The sequence below is a fragment of the Ambystoma mexicanum genome, chromosome 13 (assembly GCF_040938575.1).
Source record: "Ambystoma mexicanum isolate Mex_15411 chromosome 13, UKY_AmexF1_1, whole genome shotgun sequence".
NCBI lineage: Eukaryota > Metazoa > Chordata > Amphibia > Caudata > Ambystomatidae > Ambystoma > Ambystoma mexicanum.
This window is the reverse complement of record NC_090938.1, coordinates 747,919,447-747,929,265: the sequence shown is the minus strand read 5'-3', so window position 1 is coordinate 747,929,265 and position 9,819 is coordinate 747,919,447. Positions and strand designations below refer to the sequence as shown.

The following is a 9,819-nucleotide window of genomic DNA, read 5'->3' as shown; positions in this document are numbered from 1 at the left end:
TCTTTCAAAATATTTCAGAATGTAGAGATTCCCGAGCCCACCCAATGCTCCCCCAGGGTCTTTCATTCAAAATGTATCAGAATGTAGAGATACCCGAGCACACCCTCTCCTCCCTGGGGGTTCCATTAAGAATGTAGAGATTGCCGAGCCCACCCTCTCCTCCCCAGGGGTCTCTCATTCAGAATGTATTAGAATGAGAATGTAGAGCTTCCCAAGCACACCCTCTCCTCTGCAGGCATCTCTCATTCACAATGTATCAGAATGTAGAGATTCCTGAGCCCACCCTCTCCTCCCCGGGGGTCTTTCATTCAGAATGTATCAGAATATAGAGATCCCTGAGCCCACTCTCTCCTCCCCAGGGGTCTGTCATTCAAAATGTACCAGAATGTAGGGATTCTAGAACCCACCCTCACCTCTGCAGGGGTCTCCCATTCAAAATGTATCCGAATGTAGAGATTCCCAGGCCCACCCTCGGCTCCCCCAGGGTCTTTCATTCAAAATGTATCAGAATGTAGACATTCCTGAGCCCACCCTCTCCTCCATAGGTGTCTCTTATTCAAAATGTATCAGAATGTAGAGATTCCCGAGCCCACCCTCACCTCTGCAGGGGTCTCCCATTCACAATGTATCAGAATGTTGAGATTCCTGAGCCCACCCACACCTCCCCAGGGGTCTCTCATTCACAATGTATCAGAATGTTGAGATTCCTGAGCCCACCCTCTCCTCCCCAGAGGTCTCTCATTCACAATGTATCAGAATGTAGGGATTCCCGAGCCCACCCTCTCCTCCCCGGGGTCTCTCATTTAGAATGTATTGGAATGACAATGCATAGATTCCCGAGCCCACCCTCTCCTACCCGGGGTCTTCAGAATGTTTCATAATGTAGGGATTCCCAAGCCCACCCTCTCCCCCCAGGGTCTCTCATTCAGAATGTATCATAATGTAGAGATTCCCGAGCCTAACTTCTCCTCTCCAGTGGTCTCTCATTCATCAGAAAGTAGATATCCCTGAGCCCACCCACTCCTCCCTGGGGTTCTCTCATTCAAAATGTATCGATTCCTGAGTCCACCCTCTCCTCCTGGGGGGTCTCTCACACAGAATCTGTCATCTAGGTAGAGATTCCTGAGCCCACCCTTTCCTCCCTGGGGGTCTCTCTTTCAAAATATTTCAGAATGTACAGATTCCTGAGCCCACCCACTGCTCCCCCGGGGTCTTTCATTCAAAATGTATCAGAATGTACAGATACCCGACCCCACCCTCTCCTCCCTGGTGGTCCCATTAAGAATGTAGAGATTCCTGAGCCCACCCTCTCCTCTGCGGGTGTCTCCCATTCACAATGTATCAGAATCTTGAGATTCCTGACCCCACCCTCACCTCCCCAGGGGTCTCTCATTCACAATGTATCAGAATTTTGAGATTCCTGAGCCCACTCTCTCCTCCCCAGGGGTCTCTCATTCAGAATGTTTCAGAAAGTAGGGATTCCTGAGCACACCCTCTCCTTCCCGGGGTCTCTCATTCAGAATGTATCAGAATGTAGAGATTCCTGAGGCAACCTCTCCTCCCCGGGGGTCTCTCATTCAAAATGTATCAGAATGTAGAGATTCCCGGGCCCACCCTCTCCGCCTCGGTGGTCTCTCATTCAGAATGTATTAGAATGAGAATGTAGAGCTTCACGAGCCCCCCCCCCCTCTGCGGGCGTCTCTCATTCACAATGTTTGAGAATGTAGAGATTCCTGAGCCCACCCTCGCCTCCCCGGGGGTCTCTCATTCAAAATTTATCAGAATGTAGAGATTTCCGAGCCCCACCGATCCTGCCTGCGGTCTCTCATTCAGAATGTATCAGAATGTCGAGATTCCCGAGCCCACCCTCGCCTCCCCGGGGGTCTCTCATTCAGAATGTATCAGAATGTCGAGATTCCTGAGCCCACCCTCACCCCCCGGGGGTCTCTCATTCAGAATGTATTAGAATGAGAATGTAGAGCTTCCAGAGCCCACCTTTCCTTTGAGGGCGTCTCTCATTCACAATGTAGCAGAATGTAGAGATTCCTGAACCCACCCTCTCCTCCCCAGGGGTCTCTCATTCAAAATGCATCAGACTGTAGCGATCCCCGAGCCCACCCTCTCCTCCCTGGGGGTCTCTCATTCAGAATGTATCCGAATGTAGAGGTCCCAGAGCCCACCCTCTCCACCCTGGCGGTCTCTAATTCCAAATATATCGGAATGTAGAGATTCCCGAGCCCACCATGTCCTCCCCCGGGGCGTCTCTCATTCAGAATGTATCAGAATGTCAAGATTCCCCAGCCCACCTCTCCTCCCTGTGCATCTCTCATACAGAGTGTGCCCTCAGTAGTGGCTCCTTTGCCCTTCCTCACTCCCCTGCCGGTCTCTTGTTTCTCATTTATCACACGTGTGGTGCTGTCTACCCCTCTGTTTTACGGGGGATGTGCCCCCCCTGCCTTTCGTGCATGTTGATTCAGAGCCTTCCTTTCCCATCTTTAGGAATGGCGTCCGGCGTCTCTTCCCCCCCCCCCCGCCCTTTATCTCACCGTTTAGACCCCCTTACTCTCACTTGTCACTGGAGGCTGAGGGTTATATACAGCATCTTTCTATAATTCTCAGATGCAGTGAAGTGAAGGCTCTGAAGCCCCAGGAGGATGCCGCTGGAATGGAGACGATGCTGCAGAGCACCACGCGACATGCCCACCTGCAGGAAAAGCTCACGGAATTAAAAGGTAGATATGAGTCCAGGCCCACCCAAGAGGTGATGTTGATCGGGAAGGCTTTTCCAACCATCTCAACGCACTTATTTAATTGAAATGCATGTTAATATGCACAGCTAAATGAAAAACAAATATGTCGGTATTCTTGTACTTGTTTAGCGCACAGGTAGATAGCAAGCAATGGGGAGCGTCACAATGGTTGAGTCCAGGTGCCGAGAGCCGCATACCCTGAATGCTATTACCTGGTGCACTGAGTTTTTAGAGAAATTCCTTATATAGCAAGGTCTTCTGTTTTTTCGTAAACTGCAGGGATAATGGTGCTGTGCGATTGTGGGTTAGGATCGTGTGCCACAGTGCTGGCGCATAATGGGAGATTTCCTGTTTCTTTGCTTTTGGGCATTTATTTATTTCCTGTCTTGCAACAAGGTGGCATCTGGAATTGCTCTGGCTTCCTAATGTGACCAGTTCCTTGGCTAGGTACAGGTGTGGCTGGGTTACCACAGCCTTGTATGTAATAAAGGCGATTTCAAAGATTATTCGGGCTGTTAGAAAGGTTGGGGGGAATGCAGTCAAACTGTTTGATGCCGATGATTCGTGTGGCGCGAGGGTTGAGGGGAAAGGTCAGAGCGGAGTAGGTTTCCACTTCCGGTGGGCTAGAACTGGGGACTACTGCAACCCTGAATCCCGAGGCTGGCTAGAAAGATTTGATTGTGTGCAGTCCAACTGGTTGCCACCAAGCCGTCTGGGCATTTTTGTCACTTGGGGATAGCTTCGGCATTAACTCTTCGAGGTCCATGTTAGCTAGCCATGATTGAATGAGTGTTTGATTGGATGAACCATGATTGGATGAGTGTTTGATTGGATGAGTATTTGATTGGCGGGGTTCCCGAGAAGCAAAAACCATGTTTTTTGTGGGGTCGATTATAAGAAATGAACCGTCATCCATGACTGGATAAACGCATATACATGTCACTGATAATGCACTTGTTGAGTTGTACATACAATTCATCAAATCTAGCAAATTATATAGTGGCGTGAAAAAAGATGAATTGGAAAATTAAATTATAAATAGTTAAAATAACTCCTAAAAAAGGATAAATGGAAGGACTGACACAAATCATCATTAAAGAAGGGGAGGGGGAGAAGTTAGAAGGGGACAATAAAAGGCTAACCAGTCTTTTACCATTTTACTTTAGAGAAGGGAGGAATACAACTTTAAAATAAATTATAATGCAGAAAAAATAAACCAAAAGGTTGTTGATATTAAAAGGAGACATGCCAAAAGCCTTTTTTCATTAAGAAAAATGTGTTACAAAAATAAAGAGTTTGTATTTCGGTCAGAAGTATTGTGGTGAAAAGATCGATCCAGTAGAATATGTGTGACTTGGACCCTCCCCTTCCTGCAGTGGAAACTGAACGGTTCTGCAGTCGTGGCTGCAAGGGCTGTTGTCGCCCTATACCAAATGTTGGAGGTCGTAGTGACGCATGTACATATGTTAATTATGTACAATTAGTAGTTTTGCTTACCTGTTATTTTCATTGATAAGAGTTGGTTCAAGACCTAATAATTAGTAGTGCATTTGTATAGATTCTGCCTAACTTGAGTTATTAGAGTGCTCTGTGCGTGCTTAATTGAACCCACCACCACCCTCACACTCTCCCAAGTCTAAGCCTTACTGCCCAGTCACACTACCTTGATAGAGTTTGGCTAGACATTAGTGTCGTCCTGTTCACCAGAATAGGGTGGCCTCTGAGAATCTATCCATAGGGCTGATTCTGAATATTGTATCTTTACCACCTCAGTAGACCATGTTTCCTGATTAGAGAACTCCAAAAGGCCAATAAAGACATTATTTATATCCTGAGAGCGCTGCATCAGGGACCCCTTGGCCTCTGAATAGTTTGAATACAGGTCTGACCGTACTCGCGACACAACAGTCTGGCCAACATTGTTTCAGGCATATCGGCTTCCCCAGACTTCTGGACTTGGACCGGCTCAGATAATAATTTAGCTTCACGGTCGGCCAGAGCCTGAAACTTGGCATTAACGCCTTTAGGGCTTGTGGTGTTGGGGTACTAGGGTATGTTTGTTCCAATGCATGAAGTTACTCTCCCAATGCAGTCAATTGCAATCGTTCGGATTTGAGAGATGCACAGGTAGGGGGTAATGCAATACCTCGGGGGTCACATTTAAACCCCCCCCCCGAAGTATTGCTTGCAAGGACACTGAGCCAGTATTGGGTTCAAAATAGGAGGTCCTTTTATCAGATATAGTGGCATGATATGCCTGCTCCAATAAAGAGGCTACATTATCTGTGATCTTAATGCCCTTTTCCCTGGTCTTTTACTGTGTGCTGAGAATGTTAAGCTCTGAAAAGTGAGATCTGTGGGTGTGTGACCTCCCCTATGGGGTGCCGGGGAGGAAAAGCCGAAACATGACAATGGACACCCAAGGTGGGGGGGGTGCAGTGGTGGGAGCTGGAGGGGAGGCATTAGGGGAAGGGCAGGGAGTGGGGGTGCAGTGGTGGGAGCTGGAGGGGAGGCATTGGGGAAGGGCAGGGAGTGGGGGTGCAGCGGTGGGAGCTGGAGGGGAGGCGTTAGGGGAAGGGCAGGGAGTGGGGGTGCAGTGGTGGGAGCTGGGGGAGGCATTAGAGGAAGGGCATGGAGTGGGGGTGCAGTGGTGGGAGCTGGAGGGGAGGCATTGGGGGAAGGGCAGGGAGTGGGGGTGCAGTGGTGGGAGCTGGAGGGAAGGCATCGGGGAAGGGCAGGGAGTGGGGGTGCAGTGGTGGGAGCTGGAGGGGAGGCATTGGGGGAAGGGCAGGGAGTGGGTGTGCAGTGGCGGGAGCTGGAGGGGAGGCATTAGGGGAAGGGCAGGGAGTGGGGGTGCAGTGGTGGGAGGTGGAGGGAAGGCACTGGGGGAAGGGCAGGGAGTGGGGGTGGAGTGGTGGGAGCTGGAGGGGAGGCATTGGGGGAAGGGCAGGGAGTGGGGGTGCAGCGGTGGGAGCTGGAGGGGAGGCGTTAGGGGAAGGGCAGGGAGTGGGGGTACAGTGGTGGGAGCTGGAGGGAGGCATTAGAGGATGGGCAGGGAGTGGGGGTGCAGTGGTGGGAGCTGGGGGAGGCATTAGAGGAAGGGCAGGGAGTGGGGGTGCAGTGGTGGGAGCTGGAGGGGAGGCATTAGGGGAAGGGCACGGAGTGGGGGTACAGTGGTGGGAGCTGGAGGGGAGACATTGGGGAAGGGCAGGAATTGGGGGTGCAGTGGTGGGAGCTTGAGGGGAGAGATTAGGGGAAAGGCAGGGAGTGGCGGTTGCAGCGGTGGGAGCTGGAGGGGAGGCCTTAGGGGAAGGGCACGGAGTGGGGGTACAGTGGTGGGAGCTGGAGGGGAGACATTGGGGAAGGGCAGGAATTGGGGGTGCAGTGGTGGGAGCTTGAGGGGAGAGATTAAGGGAAGGGCAGGGAGTGGGGGTGCAGTGGTGGGAGCTGGAGGGGAAGCATTAGGGGAAGGGCAGGGAGTGGGGGTGCAATGGTGGGAGCTGGAGGGGTGGCATTAGGGGAAGGGCAGGGAGTGGGGTGCAGTGGTGAGAGCTGGAGGGGAAGCATTGGGGGAAGGGCAGGGAGTGGGGTTGCAGTGGTTGGAGCTGGAGGGGAGGCATTGGGGGAAGGGCAGGGAGTTGGGGTGAGTGGTGGGAGCTGGAGGGGAGGTATTAGGGGAAGGGCAGGGAATGCTGGGTTGTTTTACAGTACAAATGTTTGGGATCTAATTCATCACTTGTTTTTCTTTTACTACAGAAACATTTCCTGCAGAAATTGGTAAGTTTCATTAATGGTAATAAATATATTATATTTAACATACTTTAATGTCTCACTGGTTTGTCTGATTTCACAAACTCTTAATTTTCTTCTTGCTTTTAGATTGGAGATACATGAAATCCTGTGAACGTGAGTACTTGTGATTTACAAATTCCAAACTCTAACCCTCCACGGGGCCTCCTGGATCCCATAAGTCACTGTGAGGTGAGGCAGCTTGAGTCCCCTGCAGTGACACTTGGTCATAGGAAAGGAACATGAGTCACAGATAGTCACCAGTAAGTGAGGCGGCATGAGTCCCCTGCAGCGACACTCGGTCATAGGAATAGAACATGAGTCACAGAGAGTCACCAGTAGGTGAGGCAGCATGAGTTCCTTTGCATCGACACTTGGTCATAGGAAAGGAATATGAGTCACAGAGAGTCACCAGTAGGTGATGTGGCATGAGTCCCCTGCAGAGACACTCAGTCATAGGAAAGGAACATGAGTCACAGAGAGTCACCAGTAGGTTAGGTGGCATGAGTCCCCTGCAGTGACACTTGGTCATAGGAAAGGAACATGAGTCGCAGAGAGTCACCAGTAGGTGAGGCAGCTTGAGTCCCCTGCAGCAACACTCGATGATAGGTTATAATTCTTGCCGCTGTAACTAAGTTTCGCAATCTCTAGTAAATGCTGCGCACTGTTACCCGAGCGTATGACAGCGCATTACAAATAATAAACAAACAAACAAGCAAACAAAATAGGAAAGGAACATGAGTCACAGAGAGTCACTAGTAGGTGAGGTGGCATGAGTCCCCTGCAGCGACACTCGGTCATAGGAAAGGAACATGAGTCACCATTAGGTGAGGCGGCATGAGTTCCCTGCAGCGACACTGTCATAGGAAAGGAACATGAGTCACAGAGAGTCACCAGTAGGGCAGGTGGCATGAGTCCCCTGCAGCGACACTCGGTCATAGGAAAGGAACATGAGTCACAGATAGTCACCAGTAAGTGAGGCGGCATGAGTCCCCTGCAGCGACACTTGGTCATAGGAAAGGAACATGAGTCACAGATAGTCACCAGTAGGTGAGGCAGCATGAGTTCCTTTGCATCGACACTTGGTCATAGGAAAGGAATATGAGTCACAGAGAGTCACCAGTAGGTGATGTGGCATGAGTCCCCTGCAGAGACACTCAGTCATAGGAAAGGAACATGAGTCACAGAGAGTCACCAGTAGGTTAGGTGGCATGAGTCCCCTGCAGTGACACTTGGTCATAGGAAAGGAACATGAGTCGCAGAGAGTCACCAGTAGGTGAGGCAGCTTGAGTCCCCTGCAGCAACACTCGATGATAGGTTATAATTCTTGCCGCTGTAACTAAGTTTCGCAATCTCTAGTAAATGCTGCGCACTGTTACCCGAGCGTATGACAGCGCATTACAAATAATAAACAAACAAACAAGCAAACAAAATAGGAAAGGAACATGAGTCACAGAGAGTCACTAGTAGGTGAGGTGGCATGAGTCCCCTGCAGCGACACTCGGTCATAGGAAAGGAACATGAGTCACCATTAGGTGAGGCGGCATGAGTTCCCTGCAGCGACACTGTCATAGGAAAGGAACATGAGTCACAGAGAGTCACCAGTAGGGCAGGTGGCATGAGTCCCCTGCAGCGACACTCGGTCATAGGAAAGGAACATGAGTCACAGATAGTCACCAGTAAGTGAGGCGGCATGAGTCCCCTGCAGCGACACTTGGTCATAGGAAAGGAACATGAGTCACAGATAGTCACCAGTAGGTGAGGCAGCATGAGTTCCTTTGCATCGACACTTGGTCATAGGAAAGGAATATGAGTCACAGAGAGTCACCAGTAGGTGATGTGGCATGAGTCCCCTGCAGAGACACTCAGTCATAGGAAAGGAACATGAGTCACAGAGAGTCACCAGTAGGTTAGGTGGCATGAGTCCCCTGCAGTGACACTTGGTCATAGGAAAGGAACATGAGTCGCAGAGAGTCACCAGTAGGTGAGGCAGCTTGAGTCCCCTGCAGCAACACTCGATGATAGGTTATAATTCTTGCCGCTGTAACTAAGTTTCGCAATCTCTAGTAAATGCTGCGCACTGTTACCCGAGCGTATGACAGCGCATTACAAATAATAAACAAACAAACAAGCAAACAAAATAGGAAAGGAACATGAGTCACAGAGAGTCACTAGTAGGTGAGGTGGCATGAGTCCCCTGCAGCGACACTCGGTCATAGGAAAGGAACATGAGTCACCATTAGGTGAGGCGGCATGAGTTCCCTGCAGCGACACTGTCATAGGAAAGGAACATGAGTCACAGAGAGTCACCAGTAGGGCAGGTGGCATGAGTCCCCTGCAGCGACACTCGGTCATAGGAAAGGAATATGAGTCACCAGTAGGTGAGGCGGCATGAGTTCCCTGCAGCGACACTGTCATAGGAAAGGAACATGAGTCACAGAGAGTCACCAGTAGGTGAGGCAGCATGAGCCCCATGCAGCAACAATGGGGCCTGATTCTGAGCCTGCGCTAAATGCCACGTAGTAACACAACATTCCCTCCTCCAAATCCTCCCACCTGCATTCTGAGGGTGATGGGAAGAGTGGAGGAGAGAGGTCGTGCAGCAAGCAAGAAAAAACATGTAAGATATGCACAGATGGAGCGCTGCAGGGTTACCGTGCGCAGAGCACCTCTGGCCAAAATGCAAAAAGACACATTTCTACGGTACAGAAAGTGTCGGCGAGCTTGAAGAGTCTTGGCAGCACATTCTGTAACACAGAAAATGTGGCACTGACAGCTTGAAAATAAAACTTATTTGAGACAGTCCTAGAATTCTTTTACTGAAAAGCTAACACTTTGTAAGGAATGTTGCCTCGTTTCATAACTAATTAAAGCCTCTTTAGGCTGGTGCAGAAAGGGTGCTCTAAACTTCAGAATACAGTCCTTGCCAGCCCCTTAAACGCGAGGTGCTTGGCAAGGCTGTTGCTATGCCGTAAATCACGGCTTTGCATGAGTGGCAGACTTGATATATTGCTGCCACTCTCTGATTACATCAGAATCAATTTCTTCATGGAAAAGTGCCTGGAACACAGCACCTTTCCATTTTAACATGCACCTCTGAATCAGGCCTAGAGACACAGCACTTTTCCATTTTAACATGCACCTCTGAATCAGGCCTAGAGACACATCACTTTTCCATTTTAACATGCACCTCTGAATCAGGCCTAGAGACACATCACTTTTCCATTTTAACATGCACCTCTGAATCAGGCCCACGTCTGCAGTGCAACTAGCAGGGAAG

The 9,819-nt window shown here is 50.1% G+C and overlaps 1 long non-coding RNA gene across 1 annotated transcript in view; it reads left to right on the top strand.

Annotated features, from left to right (window-relative positions):
* The first annotated feature begins 6,628 nt into the window (after nucleotides 1-6,628).
* Nucleotides 6,629-9,819, top strand: part of LOC138521891 (uncharacterized) — a 223,817-nt gene continuing 220,626 nt past the window's right edge. The window contains exon 1 of the long non-coding RNA XR_011283160.1: nucleotides 6,629-6,656. This is a non-coding gene — a long non-coding RNA (uncharacterized lncRNA). The remainder of the gene's footprint in view (nucleotides 6,657-9,819) is intronic.